Source organism: Nipponia nippon, unplaced genomic scaffold, assembly GCF_047370975.1.
Source record: "Nipponia nippon isolate SJK-2023a ecotype South Korea unplaced genomic scaffold, ASM4737097v1 scaffold_9, whole genome shotgun sequence".
NCBI classification, from domain to species: domain Eukaryota; kingdom Metazoa; phylum Chordata; class Aves; order Pelecaniformes; family Threskiornithidae; genus Nipponia; species Nipponia nippon.
The window spans coordinates 49,211,996-49,224,280 of NW_028262413.1; the positions used below are offsets into that span (position 1 = coordinate 49,211,996).

Consider the following 12,285-nt stretch of genomic DNA (forward strand, 5'->3'; position numbering starts at 1 on the left):
GGGGGGGGGGGCGTGGGGGGATCTGGGTGCTCGGAAAACTTGGGTGGGGGGGGACGCGGGGGCACGGCGGGGAGATAAAGGGCGGCCGCCGGCGGCCGAGTTAGGAGGAGCTGTTTTGCATCCCTTCACGTCAGCCCTGCCTCATTCCCTCCTTCTTCCTTCCTGCGCACCCAGCGCCGGGCCCGGAGCCGCCGCCGCCGCCGCCGCCGCCCCGCGGAGCCTCCGCGGGAGCGCACGGTGAGTCCCCGCCGCCGGCCTCCCCCCCTCCCTCCCCCCTTCCCTCTACCGGAGGAGGCCCGCCGGTATGTCGCCGACATGTCGCCGTCTTTTTCACTTCCACCTTCCTTCCCCCCCCCCCCCCCCCCCGCCCGCGACCGAGACGGGAGCGATGGCGGCGGGAGGGACCGGGGGGGGCCGGTGGCGGCGGGGCCCGCTCCGCACGTGGGTCCGCCGCCCCCCGCCGATAAGTTTCCCTGTCGCCTCTCGCAAACTTTCTCCGATGAAGTTGCGGGGAGGGCGGCGCGGCCCCCGGCCGCGGGGTCGGTACCTGTTGAGGGAGGGAGCGCGGCGGCCCCGGAGGATGCATCAGCCCCCGGCCGGGCTCCGCGGCGCCGGAGCGGCTGGGAGGGGGGAGCCCGGGGGGGGCCCCGGGGAGCGGCTGGGAGGGGGAGCCCACGCAGGTAACACGCGCGGGTGGGGATGCCCGGGGGGGCGGAGGGCGGGTTGGGGGTCGGGGCGGTGGCCGAGCGGCGCCCCGGGGTGCCCCGACCCGCCGCATCCTCGCCCCGGGCCGGCGGGGTCCCGGCGCTGCCGGGGACCGGGAGCGGGGAGCGGGGTGAAGCCGGGGCCGCGCCCGGAGTTCGGGGCCAGTTTGCGGGTGGTGGGGCCCGGCCCGGCGGCGGCTGGCCCCGGCGTGCCCCCCGTGCCCCGGCCCCCGGGGGGAAGCGCCACGGGGGGCTGAAGTGAAACGGGGGGCACGGGGGCTCTGCGGGGCCCGTCCCGCAGGGGCAGCTCCCGCTCCCGCCCTCCGTCACGGAGGCGCCCCGCGATTTCCCGGTGCCGGGACCCCCCGGTGGCTCCGTGGTCTGGGGGCTCCGCGCCGCCGGCGGGCCGGGGGCTGCTTTGTCTTCGGCTTCCCCGCCAGGGCCAGCGGCTCCTCGGGACGCCCTGCTTCCGCAGCCCTTCCATAGCTCCCTGGTCATCAACAGGATGCGGTGGTTAAATTAGTTATAATTAATTAATTAGTCAATCATTAGGAGTTGCTTTGTAAGCAGCCTGTGTGGGCAGAGGAAGGGGAGCGATGGGAGCGGAAGGCGGCATCCCGGAGCCTGACCTCCCGCCGGTCCGGACCCGGCAGCACCGCGAACTCCGCCAGGCTCCCGCGCCCCCGGCCTCGGCTCGGTGGCTTCTCGCGTCGCCGGGCTGAGCAGCCTGGCGAAGCCGGGCCGTCGGCAGTGCCAGCAAACGGGGCTTCAGTCCGATCCGTGCAGGTCGGCCGCAGCCTTTGTCCGAAGGCGTCCCGGGTCGGAGGGGGACCCCGGCCCCCAGCTGTCCTGAGGAGCCGCAGCAGGGGCACTGTCTCAGCATCCCCTTTGGGGGTAACCGACCCCGGCGGTGGGGCGGGGGGCCGCGGCCGTGGCAGCACACGCCGCTTCAGCAGCAGGACGGCAGGGCTGTGAGCGGTCCCCCTGCTCCCACCCGGCGTGGCCGCTTCCCACCCGTGGGAGCCTGGCACCTCCGCACCGAGAGCCACCAAGGCAGAGCCCAGTTAAGGACCCGGCGGGCCGGGCCCCTCTTCTGCCAGTAGGCTGCCATTAATGCCCTCCTTGAATAGCGATCGCATTACATCCCTGCAAAATGGCAAATTAGATCACAGTAACTTCAGCTCTGCTACACACCCAGAAACGTCCCCAGCCTAAACTTGGGAGGTGACTCGGAGGATGGGACGCGGATACCTGCGGTGGAGGGAGCGGGAGCCTCTTCCACGGTGCCCAGGTAGCCTGTCTCCTCTTCCCTTTCACGTTGGCAGGGTTTGGTTTAATCTCTGAGAAAGTGTCTTGAGTTGGTTTTACTGGACCACAATGCGAGAAAGGTTTCTCATTTATAAACTAGTTTAGGGGACACGGTGTAGAGAGGGATGAGGGCAAACGTCGTCCTGCTCTACTGTACAGCTGGAAATGCTAAGGAATAGGCAAAACGGTGGGTTTGTACCGCAAAGAACGTGCCAGCACAAAATCCTGTGAGCGAAGTGTTGCCTACACCCCTTACGTTTATTTACGTTTATTCTTTGTTGAGAAGTAGGCTCCAATTCAGCATCTGCTGGAGCACGGTCTCCCCGATACCAGCGGAGCGGGCCGTGTCCGTGGGTGCCCTGCCGGGACCGGACCGGGGGCGAGGGCAGAGCTGTGAGCGCCGTCCCCGAGGCGCTGGCAGCGGGGGGTTCCTGCCGGTTTTCTTGCCGTGGCTCCCCCTTCCCTCCGCTGCCTGCCGCGGGCTTTGGTTTCCCTTGCCCCGGTACGTCTCCTCCTGCGAAGCGGCGAGCGCTGGCAGGCAGGAGCACAGCTCCTGGCCCCTGCCTGCAGAAGCCGCCCTGCCCGGCGTGGGCGCACCCGCACGGAGGGCAGCGCATGGGACGTCCCAGGTACCTGCTCGGGGCGTGCTTGCCGTGGAGGTGGCGCGGGTTGGACTGGCAGAACGTTACTGGGCGGCCGAGATGTGCCAGGAGCGCCGCGGTCCCGTCCTTTGTGCCTGCCTGCGGCCGGGAGCCCTCGGGATGAGTCGCGGTCCCTGCTGAGGTCCCCGAGCCTTCCCGCAGGGCTTGACCTTGGGGACAGAGGGCTGTGATCCGGCGATGAGTGTTTTCCCTTTGTCCCGCTGTCCCACGTTTTCCTTCTCCAGCCCCGTGCCCAGCTCTCCTCCTCCCTCGGTCCTCAGGAACAGCACCACGTCGCGGTGGCATTTGTGTTGGGAGACGGACCCAGCTCAGCCCGCCCGCTTCCAGGAAGGCTTTTTCCCTAAAAACCCAATTTCTGTCAAAAGCATGGTGCAGTGGAAAGCATGGAGTCGGTCAGGAACGGTGCTCTTGCTGGCGTGAGCTGGGGGGGGGTCCCCAGGTGACAACCTGGCAGGCCGCCGCTCTTCCTTGCCCGGGTTTCGACGGGGGAGCGGGGCTGGGAGAACAAGCACGTAACGCAGTTTCTGTCCCAAACTTTAAATTAAGGGGCAGGGGAAACATGATTTTGAATTTTCCTGATGGCGGTCATTACTCTCAACTGTCTGTCCATCATTTGGGTGACACTGAGGTATTTCTAACAGAAATAAATAGAAACAACGTGTAAGGACCCTGCCTAAAAGTCCCTTTGTAATGCACGTGGCTTCCGCGATGCCCTCATGCTATCGCCGTCCTCCCGTTTCTCTGAACGTTCGTACAATGTTCCCCGCAAAGTATCACAGGCCTCTTAGTAAAGGAGAAGTGACCGGGGGCGGGAGGGCTTCTTGTTTTTTCGATGCCAGGTCTCCTGGATCGCTGTGAACATTCTCAAGTGGGAAGAAAAGCCTCATCTCCCACCCTTCCTTCCTTCCTTCCTTCCTTCCTTCCTTCCTTCTCAGGCCACCTCTGATTTCACAGCAGGGAAACCAAGGGAGACAGGCAGGGTCCGGACTGCTCTTTTGTGTAGGGCGAGGAAAAACTTGTAGAAAGTTCACGTGAGACTTCGTAGGACTTGCTCCTGAGATAAAAAAGAGAGAAGTGGGCGATGGGGGAGCACCAGAGGCCGTGCAGGGCAGGCTGCTCCCTTAGAAGAAGGTGCGTCCTGCAGCCCTGGCGTCGGCCCAGGAGCCTCCAGGGGCATCAAATTTGTACAGATTTAAAAAAAAAGATAATGCTTCCTTTTTCGTTGGAAACAGATAATGTCCTCCCCAAAAGCTGGGGGGCTGAAAATGTGACGCTGGGTTTGTGCAGGTCTGTGGGAGAGAGATGGGGGATCGGGAGCCTGGGGGTCTCGCGCTCACAGGCGGCGAGCTGGAGGGACCGGTGGGCGTCCTGACCCGCTCGCCGGTCACCGGAGGAGTCCTGAGCGGGCAGGGTCCGGCCGACGCGGAGCGCGGGCTGCCTCAACGCACGGGACCTGTGCGATTTGTGGTGCGGTAGTGGATGAAGGAGGACGGGGCCATCGCTTGCTCAGGCTGCCAAGGGCGCAGGGGGGTCCCAGAGCCGCGGCTGGCAGGGAGCTGCTCGGCGAGGGGCGGCCGGCTGCCAGCACGGCACGGGGCGGTGGGGAGCAGAAGCGCTGGGGTTTCGCACCCGGCTCAGCAACGCACAGCTCACGGGGGAAGGGATGAGTGGGAAATCAGTGGAATCCTGGTTTACCCCCAAAAGTGATACTTGCTTTCCAGGAGTGGCTCAGAGGAGGGAAAGGGCAGCGTGGTGTGGGGTGCGGTGACGTTTTGTGTGGGTAGCTGAGCAGTAACCTGCAAAGGAGGAAAATTTGTAACTGTTCTTCACCTTACAAGGTTAAAAATGACCTGAATCAACCACAAATCGGACCTGAGCATTGCTGCCGGCAGCTCAGGTGAAGAGCTTTGGGATGCAGCTGCGACTGGAAGTGCTGATGGATGGGATGTACTGGGGGTCTAACACATGAGCTATGGAAAATGCTGGTGAGGACAGACGTGCAAGAAGACAAATTTTGGTGGAGAACATTTAATAACGGGAATCCTTACGGCTTTGGGACAGCAGCAGTTGCAGGTGGGTGGATGGTGGAGCAGGAGCAATGACCGGAGCAGGTTTGGTCTGCGCTGCCTGACCAGGAGCCCTGCCTAAGGTCGGAGCTGCTGAAGAGGAGCTGTGGGTGCTGGCACGAGGCCGGGCTTTCGGCGCTCAGAGGTGGCCCCGACGGGCTGAGGACCCCCCAGCCAAGGCTGGAGGGGCCAGGCAGAGAGCAGGTGGGGGCAGCACCAAAACCCACCCTCAGAGCAGGGGGCTGGAGAGGACTGGCAACGGGTTATCGGTGCCAAGCGCACGGCACAGCTCTGGCCCGAAAATGGCCTGAAAATGGCCTAAAAACGGCACTGCTCCACAGTTGGCACTGCTCCACAGTTCCCACTGCTGCGTGTGTGTGCGCGTGTGTGCGCACCTCGGAAGGGCCCACGGGCCGGGGTCTCGGTGCCGCGGTGCTGCCGCGGCACCTGGTGGATCCGCACCCGGCCGGGCGCTGGGCTTGGAGACTTCAGCACTGCGGCGAGAAAAGCAACTTCCAGTGCAGGGGTGTTTTAAATGGCTGCTGTGAGGCAGAGCAACTGAAATGAGCCAATTTAGTTAAAATCAAACCTCTGTTCCTCGCCCGTTTCCCCTTGCTCTTCGGCACATTCTGCGGGCCCCTGCGCCCTGACAAACGGCACGCGGCCCTCTTGCATGCAAAACCACGAGCATCTCCAGCGCGGGCTCCGAATGACAGACACAAAGAGGTTTTGACTAAGAGGGAAATATCAGTCAGGCCTTTAAAGGCTTTATCTCGGCATGTCAGTTTGGGGAAGAATGTGTTTTAACTAGGAAGCAGCACGTGGACGCGTTCATTGTTTTACTTCCACATCTTGTGTATGTGAGACCGTATTTCTGCATCGGCGTTGCAGACCCAGATGCACTTTGCTGGGCGGTGTGGGAGTCGCTGCAGTTAAAAAGGGGAATTTTGTGGGGATTGCAGGCTGAGGCCACAACCAGTTGGTGCAGAAATGAAATCTTTGCTGCTGGCTGTCCATCTGAAGCCTTTAACACCCTTCCCTACGAGGTGTTGCTGCTTCCCACTGACGCTCCCGGAGCTGGCGCCGCGGCAGGGCTGGGTTCGTTCCCTGGGTACGGCCAGGACCGGCCGGTGGCGGAGCTGGGCTTTGCTCCTGGCAGGCAGAAGCCACACAGGGCTGGAGCCCGAGTCCTGCCCGTGGTCATGGGTGAGCCAGCGAGGGAGAGGAGGGGGAGGAAGGACGGGCAGAGCTGCAGGAGGAAGAGCGCTCGCTGGCTGCCTCTAAATTTATCTTTCCTGTTTCTTGGTAGCAGCATTGTCTCGTGTCCGTGCTCCATGGTGCCGGGCCACTTCTCCCCTCTCTGCCCTTTCTCCTGACATCTCGTCGCTCGTCTGTTTTATCCTGGGTTTAACAAGCTCTCTGTCCTTTCCCTGCTTTTTCTTTCGATTTTTTAATTCTTTAAGTGCTCCCTGGTTGGTTTTCCCTTCCTTCACCCTCGGTCCGTTCTCGCACCCCTGCATTGAGGCCACTCTCCCGGGGCCCTTTCGGCGGGGCAGCCCTGCCTCCTGCTGCCGGGGGGGTTAGCTGCCGGGGCCGGGGCGTCTCAGTGCCTGTGGGCTCAGCGCTGCCAGGACTGGAAATAAAGGCGTGAGCTGGAGGACGGCGTTGGGATGTTTTCCCTTGGGGAGGCCTTTGGTTAACACTTAATGCGCTGCTCTCCCTCCCAGCGAGGCGATGGGTGCAGCCCTGTGACCTGCCGCCGCCTCAGCACTTTCTCTCTCCCCTTGCTGAGTTTCACGCCCTCGCCCCAGTGCCCCCGCTGCCCCCCAGTGCCCCCGCTGCCCCCCAATGCCGCTGCCCCCCAATGCCGCTGCCCCCCAGGGCCGACCACGGCTCCGGTTTTGATGCTCAGGACAGCCTGAGCGTCGATTTTGGCTGTAACGTGCCCCGCGGAGCGGAGCCGGCAGAGGAGGCAGGCGGGCGCCTGGCCGCGGGCAGCCCGGCTGTGCTCGCCCGGGACCCTGCTGGGGAGGTGCTGAGCGTGGCTGGGGAGACCAGCGATGTCCAGGGCTGGCCCGGCCAGCAGCTGCTTTGGCGCAGGGTCAGTTGCTGTGGTAAGGATGGGTGTTTGGGAGCTGGCTCCCCTTCCCAGCCAGGACACGTGCCCGCGGGGATGCGAGACTGTCCTTCCTCGCGGAGGACTCGCTCTCGAGTACCGACCCTTCAGCCATCGGAAACAAGGGCACTGTAAAACCTGAACTTCAATATCTCCCTACTCTGTGCCAATGGCAGTCTTTTTGGGGGGGGGGGGGGGGGGGTGCCTGAGAGTTACCATTCTCCGGCACTGATCGACCTGCCCCGCTCCCGTTGCCCCGTGGCTTTGCTGCAGAGGTGTCGGTATGTGCTCTCCGTGGCTGTTTGGCGCTCTCCGCGCGCGAGGCTCACCCTTCGGCCCTCGCTCGCTCTCCCCCGCGGCTGCTGCGGGCAGACCAGCTCGCTGCCGGCTGCTGCCGCTGTTCAGAGGAGCTGCAGACCCCGGGTTTGTAGGCACAGGTGCCCGCCAGAGAAAAACGACTTTCTAGAAGACAGAACTGTAGGCAGAACTGAAAGAGCCTTTTCTGTCACTGGGGCCAAGCCCCTTTGCTGGATTTCTTCTCGTCCTTCCCCGTTTTACGCCTTGGCCGTTCAGCAGCCGCTCGTGAAGCCCGTCAGGGTAATGGCAGAACTCGTCTGCAGAGAGCAAGCCTTGATTTATGGGGGCTTGAGTGGTTTGGTTTCATTTTATGATTATCAACAAGGGACACATATAAGCAAATTATTTCAACAGCTGAATATTCTGTATATTTATAGGACTTTCTTGCTGTAAGAAGAAAGAGTGCAAAATACAGCAATTATGCAGATGGTGATGAAAATGGGGACTGGGGTGGTTCAAGCAGACCCGAGCGGGAGCCGGCTCTTGGTGCTGCCAAAGCAAAGGCGAAATGCCTATAGACAAAGCCAGCCGTGTAGATACATTATGAAATATTTATTAAGATGAGTAAAAAGTACAAACATCCCCCCCCTCCTCAGTGTTTGTCCGCTGCATTTTCCCTTCTGGCAGCCGGTGAGCTCTTCCCGAGCGCATCCCGCCGGGCGGGTGTTTCCTTCCCTCCGGTGCCCGCAGCAGCTCCCTGCCCGGGTTTGCCCGACGTCCGCTCCGGTTGCGGGAGCGGGACGGCTGTGAGCTGCCGGACCCCGGGCATCGCGCGGGGCGAGCTCCAGGCGTGCGAGGCTGTGCCCGTGGCCGACGGTCCGGCCGGTGTGACACGCTCCGGACGGCGGTGCCAAGCTCTCCTTTGAACTCTGCTTAAAAAAATAAATAAATATGCAGTCTTGTGTAAAATCTCTGCCTCCACTCGGCATTAGGAGTGCTGGATGAACTCTCACAACATGATAACATATGCAAAAACGTAAGTGCAATAAGCAGAAATTTCTTTTTAACTTGGCCATGTCAACCCTACAGAAGAACACAACGTTCCTCCAGACCAGCAAGAGCCTTTGCTTCCCCCGCGAGAAAAGCAGCTGTGGTCCTCTGGCTGCCGTGGTTTTAAGACATCTGCCATGCAGAAAGGGCAATGCTTTTACGGTTTGCAGGCAGCCGGTGACAAGCACGTAAATCCCATCGCATGGGCTACGTGCACCGTCCTCGGCGAGAACGTGCAGACAACTGCACCCAGCACCCGTGTACCCGACCGCTGGAGGCGTCTCCTGGAGCTCCGGGAGAGCAGAGATGTCATGGGGACCGCTCTTCCCTCCGCTCGCAGATGCTCCCATCTGATGCGTTTCAGGACTCAGATTTCAAAATCTGAGTTTCTGCTCCCCTGAAGTCACCAGAAGCGTGGGGGACGGCAGGCGTGGAGTCCTTTACGCAGGGAGCCGTCTGCAGAGATCGCCCCGACAGGTTCCCCGCTGATGTGTCTGAAGTGGAATAAAAAGTAGCTCAGCTCAAAAAAAAACCAAAATCCCCAAACTTCACTCTCTCGTAGACTCTCAAATAGTCTGAAATTACATACGCAGCCTTTATTTTCTGAAGCACCCATCCTGTAGCTGCCGTACATTCATTATCCTTCGTCCGGGCAGAAGCAGTGCCGCCTTGAAGAGGTGTTTTCCATATCAGTCACTCTGGCTTCGCTGGCTCGGATTTTACCTGTCACTGTTTCCGACTTTTCATCTGTGTCAGCTTCGGCTCCGTGCCGGAGGATTTTTTCCTTTAATGACAAAGTTTGGTGTTTTGAAACAGGCTCTTTGTGCTCCCACGGCGCCGCTGCTTGGGGCTGGGGGATTCGGGACAAACCGCCGTCCCTGGCCCCCGGCAGGGCGTGCGGAGGGTGGGTCGTGGACGGGGCCGGTGTGCGTGCACGGGTGCTCGGAAACCGGTTTGCTGAGCTTTGAGAAACCAGAAGCGATGCAGGGCGTTAGCCGTATTCCCGACTGAACCCCTAACGCGCGCAGGCGCAGTCAGAGGCAGAAGCAGCCTCGCTGCGGCCGGGGACGCGGGTGGAGTCCTCGTGCAGCCGGATTGCCGGGGCGAGGTTTTGGCTACCGAAGCCCTCGGTGCTGGCAGCCAGTGGGCAGCTGCACCGTGACTGTTGTTTGTCACCGCATGCTCGCGGTCCCCATGGGTGGCCGTGTGGCAGCGGGTCCTGCCGGCGGGGACGGAGCTGGGCACCCCAGGGCTGGGGAAGGATCTCAGCCCGAGTCCCACGGCCGCCTGTCTCCAACTCCTGTTCACCTCTCGCCCTGAGTTTCCAGTTTGGGTGTCACTGGAGACCCTCTGCGGTGAGGGTCCCCGGAGCCACAGCTGCCAGGGTGGCTGTGTGTGTGTGCCCCCGGCTCCCCTCCCACCCCCCAGGGTTTGCACCCTGCGGAGCAATCCAGAGGAGGACTGGGCGGTCCAGAGAGGCGCCCCGGGGACAGGGCAGGGGAGCAGCACCCACAGCCTGCACGCAGCCCCAGCAATGGCCATGGGTCTCCCTGGCTGCTAGAGAGCGGCCGGAATGGGGGAGGAGAGCGGGCACGGCTGGTTTTGGTTCATCCCCTAAAACCTGGGGGAGACGAGGCACCCGTGGCTGGAGGGGCGGACGCTCCCGCCGCACCGGAGCAGGGCAGGCTGCCTGTGCCCCGCTGCCCGCGCCCTCGCTGCCCACGCCGAGGCCTCTCCCGAGGTGGTGCGGGGCAGAGCAGGGAATGCCCTGGAGCTGGGCAGAGCAGCCCACGTCCCCTGGGCTGCGTGGCCATTCCCTGTCCCACAAATCCGACTGCGTTGCGTGTGCCCCAGCAGCAGATGCCCCCCAGATGCCTGCGGGCTGGCCAGTACTGCCGGGGAATACCCTATTTTCCGTATCAGCCTTAGCACGATCGCTTCCTTGGGTCAGTCCTGAGCTGAGATTTCATAAAGTGCCACCGGCGGGGACCCTGTGCCTGGTGCCTCCCGCTCCACCCGGCCTGAACCCCGCTTTCCAAACGCTCATCTTTCTGAACTGCTCCTCAGAAAAGGATCTGAAACGTTTTTCACCTTGCGGACCTGAAAGTCACGTGGCGTTTGCAGCTGAGCAGTCAGTTTTGCTCACAGCACGTCCCGTAACGCTGTTATCAGAGAAATCAGAAGTGGGATGTTCCCGGGGTCCTGGGTCCCCAGCTCCAGCCCCTGCCCACCCGCTGCGGGAAAGCTGCGATCCTCCCGCCTCTTTTCACCCGTGGGCTACAGAAAAGCGCACTCGAGGTGTTTGCTATTTAATGGTTCTACCCCCACTGGTGTCACCTGTGAGTTCTGCAGGGGAGATTGCGTGTGGTGGTGTTCTCAGGGACATCCCGCTGGCTGCTGGCTGCGGCAGAGGGGTTGGGAGCAGTTTTCTGCGAAGCAGAACAGCCCGACCGTCTGAAGGCCATGGAGGAGACGCAGTGAAGTGTCCCCTCACCCAGCAGCTCCCTGAACCCTCCTCGGAGCAGCCTCCGTGCCGGCAACAGGAGTTGGCTCCGCTTTTCAATAACAGTGGGCTTCAGAAGCTCTGACAAGTTTTACACGTGAAAGGTTATCCGGTCGAGTATTAATTAACACGCTCAAATTAGACCCTCTCGGCTATGATTGTCATACTGCCCGGCCCAGCAGAGGTGCCGGTGGACGCGGTGAGCATCGCGGTGCGAAGCAGCCCCGGCTCCCCGCGTGCGTGGTGCAGCCGCCGGCGCCGCTGCCCCGTCCGGTGTCCATCCATGTGCTGCACAGTGGTGCGGCTCTGGCGGCGGAGCTTGGCCGATGCCCGGCCGCGGAGGAGGCTCCAGCCCCGGCAGGGCGCTGGGACCCCTTGCCTCCAGCACCGGGAGCGGCTGTTTGAGAAGCAGAGGAGTCTGGCGTGCCCGTACCGGCTGTTGTGCTGAGGTTCCTGTCCGTGCTCGCCCCGGGGCCGTCGGTCGCCCTCTCCCCCTTTTCCATGCCGCAGTGAGAGGGGTAACGTCTGCCTGGCCGCGGGGGCTCGGGAAGCGTTTCCCGGCCATGGCTCAGCACATGAGAAAATTGAACTTAGCAAAACCACGTGCAGTCCGGACCGTTCGCCTTCCTCCTTCAGCTCTGGTTGGAAATTTCTGGCTGCCGTGAATGGATCCGGGCAGCCCCGGGGCCCCCGTTTCCCCACTCTCACGGCAGCACAGAGCCCGGGGTGGGACGGGGGTGGCCGGGCCCAAGAGCTGCCGTCCTGCGGGCAGCACTGCCCGTGTGGGCAAGCTCCGCGCACGGGGAATATAAAAAATGCATTAAAATTGTTTCCAAAGATAAGGGCAGCAACAACGCCAAAAGTGAGGCTGTCCGACTGCTGCAGGGTCTCCCCTCCTGCTCCCCTTGGGGTGGCACGCACCTCACGTTTATAACATTTTGGTTGTTTTTCCCTTTTACAACCAGCCAGCTGGGTTACACATCCCAGAGTGCTTCAGCTCCTGCTTGTGCATCAGTTCCTTCGACCTCCAGCCACTTTTATTGCTCTGCTTTGAGCTCCCTGCAGTTTATGATTAACCGCTGGCACCGGGGGACGCCGAGCAGGAGCGATGCTGAGCGGCTGCTGTCCAGGCTCTGGCGCAGGAGCGTCGTCCGCTGCCCGCTGCGGGCTCTCGCCTGCGGCCCGGCTCTGCTTTGCCGTCAGCCGGCCTCGCAATTCTGGGTCTCGCCGGCTGCCCGCCGGAGCCCGGGGTGCTGCTGCCCCTTGCTCCGTCCCCCTCTGTCCCCGGGGTCCCCGCTGTCCTGGTGGGCTCCATCTTCAGTGTTGTCTTCTCGCTGCGTCTTCACTCTCCTTTTGTCCTGTGTCACCATGCCTCTCTCCTTGCTGCGCTTGTCGGTCTGTCTTCACGCGTGAGGGTCTGTTCACCCCCCCACCCCTGCTGACGATGCTGAACAGAACGGGACGGTGCTGGGGTTTGCAGACCCGCGGTAAAGCCCGCTCAGGCCTCTCCTGGCAGGGGCGACTGCTCTTGCTTTCGACTGCTGAGGGGTTTGGGGTTTGCAGGGCGAGGGGGGCTGCA

The 12,285-nt window shown here is 62.3% G+C and overlaps 1 protein-coding gene across 1 annotated transcript in view; it reads left to right on the top strand.

Moving 5' to 3' along the window:
* Positions 1–174: 174 nt before the first annotated feature.
* Positions 175–12,285, top strand: part of ZNF710 (zinc finger protein 710) — a 34,296-nt gene continuing 22,185 nt past the window's right edge. The window contains exon 1 of the mRNA XM_087744326.1: positions 175–237. The gene's annotated coding sequence lies outside the window, so the exon portion shown is untranslated. The remainder of the gene's footprint in view (positions 238–12,285) is intronic.